This window comes from Xyrauchen texanus, chromosome 15 (genome assembly GCF_025860055.1).
Source record: "Xyrauchen texanus isolate HMW12.3.18 chromosome 15, RBS_HiC_50CHRs, whole genome shotgun sequence".
Classification (NCBI taxonomy): Eukaryota; Metazoa; Chordata; class Actinopteri; order Cypriniformes; family Catostomidae; genus Xyrauchen; species Xyrauchen texanus.
In genome coordinates, this window is record NC_068290.1 from 8612594 (window position 1) to 8626516 (window position 13923).

Consider the following 13923-nt stretch of genomic DNA (forward strand, 5'->3'; position numbering starts at 1 on the left):
GGCTGGAACACTGTACTGAAATACTTTGACACTGTTTCCAGTAGCGGCATTTCAGCAGCAACACTGCCCTCTTCTGACTTTACAGCGTAAAACACACAGCGCTACAAGTGTAAATAGCTTTTCCTCATGAGCCGGCACTTTGAAACCAACAGCGCACATATGAAACATATATCAATACCAGTGTAGTCTGATTCCTGAACAAATTACTCTCATGAGTCAGTCCATGTCTCGGCAGATTGGCGCTGTTTTGCCGGCATGCGGAGGACCAACTGCATATAAGGCAGGTAGGCATAATGTTTTGGCTCATCAGTATATTTTACTTTATATCATCATCGAACGGTTAAAACAACTTCTTTTACTGACATCGTGTGAATTCTACTCATAAAATGAGGCATAAAGTCTCACTGATAACACATTATAATGTCACATTAGTTAAGGTTTTTCTGAATGTCCTCATATTCTTAACGCCTCTAATACCTTCTAATCACCTCCCACAGTGGTGTGACCATGTTCGGAAACTGTATACCGTTGCTCGGCTGTTTAGAACGTCTTTTACCCCTGAATGAAGAATGAATAAAAACGTCTACAGAAGTACTGTATATCGGGGCCTTTATGAGTCCGTTCTTTTGAATCTACAGCGCGAAACGTACAGCGCGACCAGTGAAGTCCGATTCCCGAACAAATGTGATTGGCCAGAGGGGAACTGGCCCCCAGAATGAGCTTGGTTTCCCCCAAAAGGTTATTTTTCTACATAAACCAACGTCTTATGGAGTTTTGTGTTCTCACTGGGCTTTAAATATAAATATAATTTACTTTTTTTATAATTATTATTATTGATTTTAAGGACCAATTTACAATCAAATTCTGTATTTTATTGCACCGCACTATTGTGACTCGAAGGCATTACTATATTACAATATATATCTGTAAAAAGTAAATTTTGTCAATGTTTATGTGTGCACAAGCATGTGGCCTCAAAGCAAACACACATTGACTAAAAGTCACTAAACTCTAATAAGAATTAAGCATTATGAAAAAGAACTACCCATTTACTTATGAAATACTCCAAACATGCCAAGACATTTAACTTTGTAAGCAGATTTTAATTTGCTGCTTTAATGTAGTGAGTAGCTCTGCACACCTGAACTAAGCTAATCGGACAAAATGCCTTTAAAACAAACCGCCTCATCAGAGTCACATCTGTGCTTGTACATGGGGGCATGTCTCTTTGTGTCACTTACCTCTGCATAAGTCCCTGTAATATGTGTTTTCGCAGGGAGATGAAGCCGCTAAAGTGTCCACCAGGTCATCGTTGTAATTATGGAGATTGTAGCAGCTAATCAAAATACAAATCATCTTTCACTTCTGGTTTTGATTGCTATCTACCCTTGCTTCCCGCCCTCTCTTTCTCTCTCTTCCTCTCCAATTCACTCTCCATCTCGCTTATTCAATTTTAATGTATCTGGCTACAGATGGAAGAAATAGTTCCATATCATTCAAAGGGACCCCTTGAAGGCTGAGACTGTAATAGAGCTATTTCCAGCATTTAGGCACGCACGGTCATTGTGATGGGCTATTTAGGCTTGATTGAGAAGGACATGAAGCTGCATTAGGGGCCACATTTCACTGTGATGGAGAGATTTCGGAGAGGCTGTGCTTCTCGCTGTGTTGTTGAGTGAATATCAAGACTCCCTGAGTTTTAAAAGGCATGGTAATAGCAGGATTAGACCAACATCTTTGGGAGGCAGATTTGTTTTGCCTCTTCGAATCATTGTGTTTAAAAACAAAATTGCGACAAACACTTCCATATTTCAAGCAACTATGACACGGTTCCTGTTCTCAAAATTATGCATTTTTTTTACTGGATACTGCTTAGAATAGACAACATGAAATCATAATTGGACTTTTGTGGCTTTTATTCTATGTCTTAAAGCTTAGAGGGCACCAGTATGCTAGTGTACTCATAAAGGCTGAACGAAATGTACTGAATGTCCCAGGGGTTGATTTTTATTCAAACAAACAGATTTCAAAATTTTTCTATTTGTTATTTGAAAGACACATTATAACTGACTTGGAAATGTTTCACCAGGTTTTTAAAAAATATTTATTTTTTGTACTTTTCAAATGCATTATATGGACAGATTTGACTCTTTCAGCTTTGTCTTTTAGACTTTCAAGTTTAACTTTAACCCATTATAATAATACCAATTATTACATGTTTAAAACTACGATAATCTAAACAAATAGTGAAAAAACATAAACCACTTCAATATTTATTGTCTGGAAATTATTCTATTAATTCAAATAAATTGACCATCCTGCAGTTGTCACGTCATTTCCACCCCACCAAACAATTTGTGATTTACACTGTCGAGCTCCAAAAAGGACCAAAAAAGTACCATAAAATAAAGCAAAAGTTGTGCATTTTCTGTACTTCCATATAAGTTGTTATTTGCTAATAATCTTGCCAAAAGAAAATAATATATATTAACCCTATGAATCTCTATATTAGCCTACCAAAACCAAAATAGGACATTGAATATCCCATAATCCACAGATTAGTATATCAGACAGTTTCCTTGTTTCAAACTTGTAGTGTACAATTAACTTGCACTGTGATGTCAGATTTATGAGAAATTACCTTTTAACTTGAGCTGTAATGGAAAATTGAAATACACCACACAAAGCCCTGAGCTTAACACAATATTAATCACAATAAACGTCCCTGGACCTTTGGATGCTTTTGCCCTTTTAAAATTGTTTGTTTCAAATGGAAAATACATACACAAGAGCTGAATGTCAACTAGTAAAATAACATGATAAAATAGAACTGAAAACTTTGCACTTGGAGAGCTGTTACATTAATCATTCGGCAGATGCTTCAATCTAAAGCGATTTACAGTTCATTCAAGATATACATTTATCAGTATTTGTTTGACCTATGACCTTGGCATTTCTAGCACCATGCTGACCAGCTGAGCTACAAGAAATAATACCTAGGAACTGTTCTGCACTCTAATAGTAATTCAATGCTTGGAGGTACACTATAGTGTGTGTGAAAATGTGCTGCTGGCAAATATTATTCTTGCAATGGATAAAACATTTTAGAGAACAAGTACAAGTACCGATACTTCCTTTTCGGTACTCACCGATTCCAATACCTGTTTTGTTTTTACCAAATTAAGAGCTTTTATACAGAACCTCACAGCAAAAACTACAAAATACAACACTGGAGTTATATTTTGTCAAATAAAGTGCTGCACAAACAGAGCATAGCAGATGGGAGATATTGCTTATATATAACATCATCATTATTGATTTATTATTAGTAGTATAACAGTATTACATTTACATTTATGCATTTGGCAGATACTTTTATTCAAAGCGACTTACAGTGCACTTATTACAGGGACAATTGCCCCCAAGCAACCTTGAGTTAAGTGCTTTGCTCAAGGACACAATGGTGGTGGCTGTGGGGATTGAACCGGCAACCTTCTGCTTACCAGTTTACTGCTTTAGACCACTACGCCACCACTGCCTACATAATTATATGCAATAGTGATATATTTCTGTTATCCTTTTTTCCATTTAAATGGAGCTTTTATTTTGGTGGAAGCTTTTATTTTGGAGTGTTTCTGTGTGTTTTTGATGGTAGCTTCTCAGTCTGGAAAAGCAGATTGCTACCTGACCCAGAGTGATTATTAAACCGATTATTAAATAGCGATGTGCTAGCTGTCATCTGCTACAAACAGAGTGCACAATGGTGATGGTGTTTTAGAGCTCCTTGGTATGAGCAGCCGGCTTCACATTTACATTCACACATTCTTAAAAAATATCTATTCACTATGAAGTGCACAGCACTTGCAAACTATATATTTATCTCATTAAATCACAGCCTTTGCAGGTCATTAAGACACTCCCTCTGCAACTCTATTTGACACCCCATTTCAGCAGTGGTAATATGACACAAAGTATACTGATTTTAATTTACATTGTTTAAATATTTAAAAACAATTGCTTGATTTACCCTGTTAAATTAAGGTTGAAATGTGTCACAACAGTACCTATTACCACAGACGTCTGCTCTGTGACACCACTGCCAACTCAACAGAGGTAGTTCATACAGTTGAAAAGCTGCTGAGATCAAAAACAGGTAATCAGAGGTCATTATAGCTTGTCACTCTGGTGACCTCTCTATAGCATCATGCTGACCCATGTGCACGTCCCTTGCTGATCATCCCTGTCCCATCAAAGTGTGGCCTTCTCTGGACTCCTGCAGAGTTCGGCCCAGTGGTGTCCAATTATGGTGTCTCCTGTCTTTTCTCAACCTTAATATGTGGACCATGGAACAGAAAAAACAAACAGGTTTATAGTGACAGTGGCCAGTTTTATTTGCAGATTAAATGAATGAAACATAGCTGTTTTATGATATATTTCCTCAAACAGTGTGTGTTCTAAAGGCATATAACAATATAACAATAGCTACCAAATTATGATGTGTTCATGTTGTTTATACAGACACATAGAAACACAGAAATTACCATGGTACTACATACACACACACTCACTCACTCACTCACTTAGCACTTTATTAGGAACACTATGGTCCAAAGAAGAGAATACATAATATTTAAAGTACCTTGGAGTACCATACTAATTCCATGGTATATGACCATGTTACCATGTACAAAAAACTATAGTGGAGTGGCACAGTGGCTAAAAGCAGGGCTGGTAACCTGCAGGTTGCTGACATGACCCTGAGCAAAGCATTTTACTGCAGGTTGTTCCCTGTGTGCTGGAAGTCACCCAGATAAAAGCATTTGCTTAATGACTACTTATGAATATGGTAATAATTTATTTAAATGGAATTAGCTGATACAATAATGGTACTGCCACTGTCCTATTTTCTAAAGGAAAGTAGAACAAAGGAACATCTTTCTGTTAAGGTTACACAAATACCTAATGAAATGTTAATGATATCTCAAGTATAAGCACACACATTTATTTAAATATCACAATGAGAGGTTGAACATGTATAAAGGAGTGAATTTTAAATGGTTTTCTAGTGTTAGTTGGCGAGATAGTGGTTGCCTTGCAATTAAACATTCAACCTGCTAATGCAATGGCTGCGAGTTCTATTCCAAGGATGGATGATACATCAACTGAAGGGTTTCTGAGGTCAAAATCCAGTTCTGTCACCATTGTGCCCTTTAGCAAGTTTCCTGCATGGGCAGAGCTTACCTTTTATTGCAAGTGAGATGGTTAGGATAGGTGCAAGCTCCAGATATAGTACAACCTGACTGGTTGAAAATGGCACAATTGTTTATTTAGCTAAAGCTGTGTTTTACCAAATAATATATATTAAAAAATCTTGAACAATAATGGCACCTATTGAAACTTCTGCAGTAGTTCCAACCCCCTTTGCAATGATGAGTCTTTACATTTTGCTATTAAACTGTAAAAGTTCAGCTCAATCTACAGCATTTGTGGCATTTCATCTGCTCCCTCTTTATCTTTATAAAAAGCTAAAATCAAGGTTACAGTGAGCCACTTACAATGGAAGTGAATGGGGCCAATATTTAAAGGGGTTATAAGATAAAAATGTGAATCTTATCATTTCAAAAAGCAATGACATTAATTCTTCAGTTAAAACTAACTGAACAAACTAACTGAACAATTAGTCTACTAATGTAAAACACTTATGCTGGGTATCCTACTGTACAGTTGCATCACAAAAGTCATTCGTATAATTATTCTGAATTGATTCACAACTGCATTGTAACAACAATTGCATGAGATTTTAAGCAGCATTCCATGTTAAACGCTTTGATGAAATGCGCGTTATAATGCATTTGTTCGCTGCACACATTTGGAAAGAGAAAGGGGGACGGGGCATGTGTGAATCACGCGTTCGCTCAGGCTTCTGTGTTTCGTCTACCAATGCATCTGTCATCAGGCGCTTTGTTTCAGCATCCCCATCAGCACACCTTCATCTGATGCAGGCTGCTGCTGCTCGCGTTTAAAAGTCTTCCCGTCGCTTGGAGAGGGTGAACGGGCTGGACTGGATGGAATAACCAACACGGGTTGCACGACGTCATAGGACGTGATTATACACTGAAACGTGTTAAAGACCTTCAAGTCGTCGTCATATTGTCCGTTTATATGCTCAGAGACGCTAAATATCGGCGCGCGACAAGCAAACATCGGCGCGCGCTTCTCTTCAAATGAGCTCAGATTGGACAACCACTGGAGCCCGTTTAAAACCAGGCAAGGAACTAACTTTAAATAAGTGAGTTGCAACCTAAATATTTTATTTTTGCTATATTTTGTGTGTATATTTCAAGATTACCACAACTTACTGACGCGCTTTGGCACACTACGGTTCTCAATCTAATTAGGCTGATTATTGATGTAATGTTGAAGAAAGTTTAAATGGGAAAACATTGTGCACAACATAAAACAAACGTAAAAATAAAAAAACTTTCATGGCTTTAAAAAAAATAAAAATCATTGCTCTATTCTAGAATTAGAGTTACACTCTGGTAGTTATCCTACATATTTAATAAATATTATATTATTATATATTTATATAATTTTACCAGTTCTAGGCTATATTACGCATTCTATATATTACACTATATCTCGCGCTGTGCCTTTCCTTACTAGGATGCAGGGCAGATGTTTATCAATTTCTCTGCATGTTGTTTATTGTTGTTTTGAAAAATACTAATGCTTTTGCTATCCGAATGACATGCATGCCTTAATAATTGACATGCATGAATGATTAATTCAAACACAAACCTGAGCATGGATTTCATGGGAGTACAAGCTGGTCGTTTTTGTCGCTCGCGCTTCATGAAAGCTATTGAATAAATCATCATTCTAGAAATGACATTGAGCGGTGAGTGAGCTGCGGGCACTGTGTGCTCAACATGCCCTGTTATTCACATACATGTTTTTAAAAAGGTGAAGTCTCGACAGACCTACAAATAAATGCAGTATTGTTCCAGCAAGTGTTTGAATGGAGAATAAGTATGAGCTTTATTGCAAGGAATATTTCTTGGTGATAGAAGCTTCCAGTGCACAAAAAATACAACAACAAGACAGAGACAATAACCAAGAAATCAATACAAATAAATAGAGAATAGAAAAGATAAGTATAGGCCTATATATATATATATATATATATACACAATAACACAAAATTATTATATATATATACGTACTGTATGTACAAGTGCATGTTTGAAGACAATGTCTGAATGGTGAACAACTTGTAGACAATATCAACACCTAAATCTCTGTCTAGGCTACTGGGTGTATTGGGATGCTTAGGTGTGCATTCTGTTATTATAATTTGATAATTTATTTAAGACATAATTCTACTTTAAAATGTCTTGATACTAGGCCTAACTTTTAAAAAATGTGGTTGCTGTAAATAGGCATATTAGCAATAACTTGACAAAAATATTATGTTTGTTGATAAGACAAGTGCGGTTGTGCTCCTAAAAAGACAATTTTGAACCGATTTCTCAGAACTAATTAATTATTCCATCAAAAAGAGCTTTATTTAAAGGAATAGTTCGCCCAAAATGAAAATGTCATTAAGTAGTCATCATTTACTTCACCCTCGTGTCATTCCAAACCTGTATGGCGTTGTTTCTTCTGTGGAATGCCAAAGGACAACCCGAAGCCATCCGCATTTGCAAATAAAAATCAGAATAAGAATTCAAATAAAGCATAGTTAAGTTATGACATCTTGTGTCGGTAAGGACACAATGTTAATGGTACATGTTAATAATGTAACCTTAACAATAGGCTACTGTAGAGAACAACAGTAACAGACAAAAACAGAAGGTATTACATGTGTCAAAGAGAGTGTAGGTATTGCAGTAAAGGCTGGGTCAAACTGAATTTCATGTTTCAAAAATATTATGGCCTAAAGTTGATGTGGCATGAACATTAATACTACAACACTAACACAAACCCATAACACTAACAGCATCTCACCACAACATTACATTTGTGTACCAAGCCCAACTATTTCTCATTTCAGACTGAGGATGTAATCTCATTGCGACTTTGAGGCTTTTGGTACATGTTCAGTAACTAATTAAAACGAGAACAGAGTTCCTTCCAAACTGAGTCAGTAAGCATCATGTGCCTTGATGTCACTGGTTTTGGTTCTGGCACAAGCCCAACCACACTCTCACGTGTGTACCAGATCGCATCATCCTTCATTGGCCAATAAAACCTATTGGCCCCAACCCTGTGCATTGTTTTGACCAAAGCACAACCCTTAGTATCAACATCTTGGATGATGCCTGGATAAGGGTCATTGTCATACAGAACGACACACCATTTACCAATCAGCACCTCGTTGACATCAGAAATTGTTTCCTGGAAAATCAGTGACTTGCTGCTCTCTTTTTAGCTCTGACATAATGACATTATGGAACAGTAAACCCCTTTTAATTTGGCGTTGGTACGTGAGACTCTTGTGGCGAGCATTGGTTTGGGGTGAGTCTGTTGGGCTCAGTTACTTTGAAAGCCTGAAACAATACTTCCTGTATATTTCGACTGAGGCTAGTGCCTTCTTCAGCTTGTACTTTGCATCTGTGAGTTCTTTGTACATCTTTGATTGCCTCTTTTTTACGCCCCCTCTCATGAGCAGCTGTCACATTAGGTGAGACAGCAGCAGGTCCTCGAGGAGCAACAAGTAAGTCATAACAAGCTTCATTCACAGGTAAGGCTTCTGGGTATGTGTGTGTGTTGTGTGGCAACAAACTGATTTGAGGCCTGCAGTATTTTGTGTTTTGCCCTCTGGTTTCTTGTATTTATCCTCTACTGTCTTCTTTTCTCTCTTTTCGTCAGTTAAGAGACACTCTTTATCTGCACATTTTCCTTTCTTTTTTGTAACACTCTTCATATCTGTCTGGGTCTTTTCTCATTTCCTCAATGTGTCAATGTGTGTAATGACACTGTTTATATTTATCAAGCATCATATGACAAATTTGAACATAAATCTAAAATTTCACTGATGGGACTTAAAAATTCCCGTAGTTGCAGAAACACCCATTCAGTGCCACTTTTGCTTCACTTTCACTCCGAGTGTTCTTGGCTAAGCTCGAGGCTTGTCTCTGAGTCTAAAGTCCAACACTTTATCAGGTGAGCTACCGCAGAAGTTAATCACATTGGAATAAGTGTTTAATTGTAAGTGGGTCTGTAATGCAAGCAATAAAATATATTGTTTTTTCAAATGATTTGATAGAGTAAAAGTGTTTTGATATCATAACATAGCAATGTGTGATTAATAGAGCAGAAAATAGGTGTTTATAAAGTTATAAACAGCCATAGTTATCGTTATTTGTATGACAGTCAATAAAACGCTTTGTTGTTTTAAAGCCTGTAGTGTCTATTTCAACGGGAAACTGCGGCAAGCCATAGAAAGCGGCACGTAAATCTTGGTTTGCAAAAATATTGCACTCCGAAAACCCTTCATGTTTTACCAGCACCTCACCTTCTCCTGTTAACAGAAATATATTTCCTTTTTGCACTCTCATTCTTTTATGTTATCTTAGTAGAGATTCGCTCCTGCGCCCTTTTGATTTTGTTCAGCCAATATATTTCAACCGGTACCAAACTAAAAGGAAGATGAATTTGGGGTACATGACATGCAAACACCAAACAATTAAAAAAAATATATATTTTGGATGTTGTCCTCTTTAAGTGTTGTGATGCACGGCACTACAAAAAGTATGCTACTTAGGAGACAATCACAAGTCAAGTACTGAGGCTTTATTAGGTGAATATGTCTTTAAATGCATATTTACATTAAGATAGGTTACATAACTTAACCCAAATTCCAGTATAGTTTTCTCTCAGGAAACAGTATAAGATATTATCCGTGAAAGCTATGATACTTTGGCCCTTCCCCACATTGCCATTATGAACTTTTACATTCACAGAGGAGATTGGCTTTAGCAATGCAGCTTGGGTTCCCTATCGAGAGGTCTCTCCTATTGCGTAAGTAGCTTACGCTATGGGAAAACTCAGTTTCTCGAGAAATATTAAAGTCTTTATGTAAAACGCATTGCAGCTGCACAGCAGACAGCAATGAGCGAGGCAGCTCGGTCATTGGCTGTGCTGCAGCAACTTGCTCGAACCAATGACGGGGCGACTCTGAATGCGCGACCAATGGGCTTAGGGCTATATATTAGGCGTCCCGTCATGAGAGTTCTTTAGATTTAATCTCCTTCAGCAAAGACCTTCTCTTCGCTGGATCCTCCGGATTGTTGGAGTCTTTCGCCCGCCGTCGAAAAGCCTACAGCAGGACCGCTAAGAGGACGCCTGCGCCTTCAGCCGCCTTCGAAGCCTTCTGCTATGCCATCCGGCGCGCATCGCTATATCCTTTTACTTCAAGCGCTCGCCTCTGCGACGCTTTTTGATTGAGTAAAAGAGTAATTTTTCAAGGCGTTGTTGCAAATGCCTTCAGCCTGCGCCTCGTGCAGAGGCCCTCTTCCTGACGGGGATCGTCACATCATTTGCACTCGCTGCCTGGGACCTGACCACGCAGAAGCTGCTCTCACTCGAGGCGGATGCCCCGAATGTGACTCCCTGGGCCTCACCGAGCTGTGCGCTCGCTTTGCCGCCTTCGCCGCGAACGAGCCTGCTACCACCGTGCTGCCGTCCCCTCTGTTCGAGCCGCGCAAGAAAAAGCGCCGCTCACGGAGGCCGCCAGAGCAGAGCTTCACCACTACCCGAGAACTCCCCGCCGCCAGTCCATTTCAACGCAGGCGGACCAGCACCCCTCCAACAGAGCGGTGGGTCTCGTCTTGTTCGGCGCGTCAGGGGACGATGGTGAAAAGGATGACAGCCTTTCCATTGACGCTGCATCCGACGACTGGCCGGGTTCGGCCTTCGCCAGAACACGCGGACTTCAGTGACGTCACGCCGGGCCAGTCCCCGCGTGCTTCACCACTACCCGAGAACTCCCCGCCGCCAGTCCATTTCAACGCAGGCGGACCAGCACCCCTCCTACAGAGCGGTGGGTCTCGTCTCGTTCGGCGCGTCAGGGGACGACGGTGAAAAGGATGACAGCCTTTCCATTGACGCTGCATCCGACAACTGGCCGGGCTCGACCTTCGACCCCGCGCCGTCGACATTAGCGGACACGAGCACGGGCACCAGCATGGACTCAGAGATCGTCCGCATCCTGTCTAAAACGGTAAGAGAGTTCACTGAATGCTTCACTGAAGCTCGGAAGGATTCGCAGGCTATGCGTCACTTCCTGCCCAAGCGCTCCAGCTCGTCACAGAGCCGCCAGAGACCGCCTCAGCAGCAGCAGCGAGCCAGGGCGGCGCCTCCCGTCTCCAAAAAGTGTAAAACATTACCCAGTCCCCTTATAGGCAGCTGGAAATGTCTGTACAGCAGTCAATGGGTCAGTCACAGAACTCGCTCACCTGCAATCAAACGCCGTTTTAACGGCAACACACAGAAATCACATTTTCTGCCTGTGTCACTAAGGGGTCACGTGTCCACACTAAAGTGCGCATTCCCACATATCAATACTGTCCAAACAGTGCCAAATACTTCCCCAGCTCGAGCTGGACGCCCCATAAATGTAGATCGTGTGCCTATTGTCATATATGCACCACTACACACAAGCACTGTTCCCACAGTTATACACACTTCCCCTGCTGTGATGCATGCACCCCTACACACAAACACTGTATGCATGGCCAAAAACCCCGCCGCGAGTGGGAGGCTTTATGAAAGTGGCGCGCGTGCCTACTACAGTATATGCACCCCCACCCATAAGCACTGCCCATACAGTTCCAGACAGTTCTCTAGCTCATGCCACGAGCATCACAGATGTGACACGCGAGCCAAGAAACTCCCCGCTAAGAGCGGGAAGCTTTATGAAAGTGGCGCGCGTGCCTATTACAATGTATGCACCCCCACCCGTAAACACTGTCTATATAGTTTTCAAACATTTCTCCAGCTCATGCTGCGAGCATTACGGAGATAGCGCGCGTGCCTGTGATTTCACACGCACCCCTGCACTCGGCACTCAACACAGCTGCTCAGCGCGCGCCCACGCCTCTGAGAGCTGTAAGCTCAGTGTTAGCACATTTTCTGCCTGTGTCACTAAGGGGGTCACGTGTCCACACTAAAGTGCGCATTCCCACATATCAATACTGTCCAAACAGTGCCGAATACTTCCCCAGCTCAGCTGGACGCTCCATAAATGTAGATCGTGTTCCTATTGTCATGTATGCACCACTACACACAAGCACTGTTCCCACAGTTATAAACACTTCCCCAGTAAAAGCGGGAAATACTATAAAAGTAGCGCGCGTGCCTGCTGCCATGTATGCACCCCTACACACAAACACTGTATGCATAGCCAAAATACCCCCGCCGCGAGCGGAAGACTTTATGAAAGTGGCGCGTGCCTACTACAGTATATGCACCCCCACCCTTAAGCTGCCCATACAGTTTCAAACAGTTCTCTGTCTCATGCTGCAAACATCACAGAGGTGATGCGCGAGCCAAGAGACTCCCGCTAAGAGCGGGAAGCTTTATGAATGTGGCGGCGTGCCTATTACGATGTATGCACCCCCACCTGAAAACTCTGTCCATACAGTTTCAAGCATTTCTCCGACTCATGCTGCAAGCATTTCGGAGATAGCGCGCGTGCCTGTACTCTCACACGCACCCCTGCACTCGGCACTCAACACGGCTGCTCAGCGCGCACCTGCGCCTCTGAGAGCTGTAAACTCAGTGTTAGCACAAGGCAATTTGCCGGTGGGGCCCATACGTCACTGCGACACGCCCCCAGCCAGCATTCAGCCCATATCTGTGCCAGCAAAAGCCTGGGAAAAAATCCCCGACATGCCGAAATGGGTTTTGAACATAATAAAACACGGTTACTCACTTCAATTCGCTAGCAGACCACCCCGTTTTTTAGTGAAAGATTTGTCACATGTTCTACGCACAGAGGTGCTCAAACTGATAGAGAAGGGCGCTATAGAAACTGTTCCTCCCTCTATGAGTGAGGCGGGTTTTTACAGCCGCTTTTTTCTCGTCCCGAAAAAGGACGGTGGCCTCCGCCTCATCCTAGATCTCAGACATCTGAACAAAGCTTTAATGATTCGCTCGTTCAGAATGTTAACAACCAAACATATCCTCGCGCAAGTTCGCCCCGGGGATTGGTTTCTATCAGTGGATTTGAAAGACACTTACTTTCACATTCCGATAGCGCCTCATCACAGGCCTTTTCTGAGATTCACTTTGGAGGGACAGTCATACCAGTACACAGTACTACCATTCGGCCTATCATTGGCCCCCTGTACATTCACGAAATGTATGGACGCGGCACTTTCCCCCCTGAGACAGCGGGGAGTGCGAATACTGAATTACCTCGATGATTGGCTAATCATAGCACAATCAGAGGGTCAGTTAACGACGCACAGATCTTGGATTATCAGCCATCTAGAATGCCTGGGTCTGAGAATCAATTTTGCAAAGAGCGTGCTATCCCCCAGCCAGAATATCTCTTTTCTGGGAATAGTGCTAGACTCAGTGCAGATGACAGCGCACCTCTCATCAGAGCGCTCGCTCTATTCGACGCCTTGCAACATCATTCAGAACGGGCGCACGCGCTCCCGTCAAACGATTTCAAAGAATGCTCAGTCTCATGGCCTCGGCATCAGCTGTACTCCAGCTAGGATTGTTGCACATGCGTCCTCTCCAGCGCTGGCTCAAGAGCCGTGTCCCCACTCACGCGTGGCGCTCGGGCCACTTTTTGATCAGAGCGAATCACGGCTGTATAAAAGCCCTGACGCCCTGGAAAGCCGTCAACTGGTATCAAACCGGCGTGAGTCTGGGCGTGAATACGCGGAGAAAAATTATCACGAC

At 41.7% G+C, this 13923-nt stretch overlaps 1 protein-coding gene across 2 annotated transcripts in view; it reads left to right on the forward strand.

Moving 5' to 3' along the window:
• Positions 1-6019: 6019 nt before the first annotated feature.
• The window catches only part of kcnj21 (potassium inwardly rectifying channel subfamily J member 21), a 42723-nt gene continuing 34819 nt past the window's right edge, over positions 6020-13923 (forward strand). Inside the window, exons 1-2 of one of the 2 annotated variants that reach the window (XM_052144221.1) lie at positions 6020-6289; positions 8675-8746. The gene's annotated coding sequence lies outside the window, so the exon portion shown is untranslated. The remainder of the gene's footprint in view (positions 6290-8674; positions 8747-13923) is intronic. The other variant, XM_052144222.1, reaches the window with a different exon arrangement.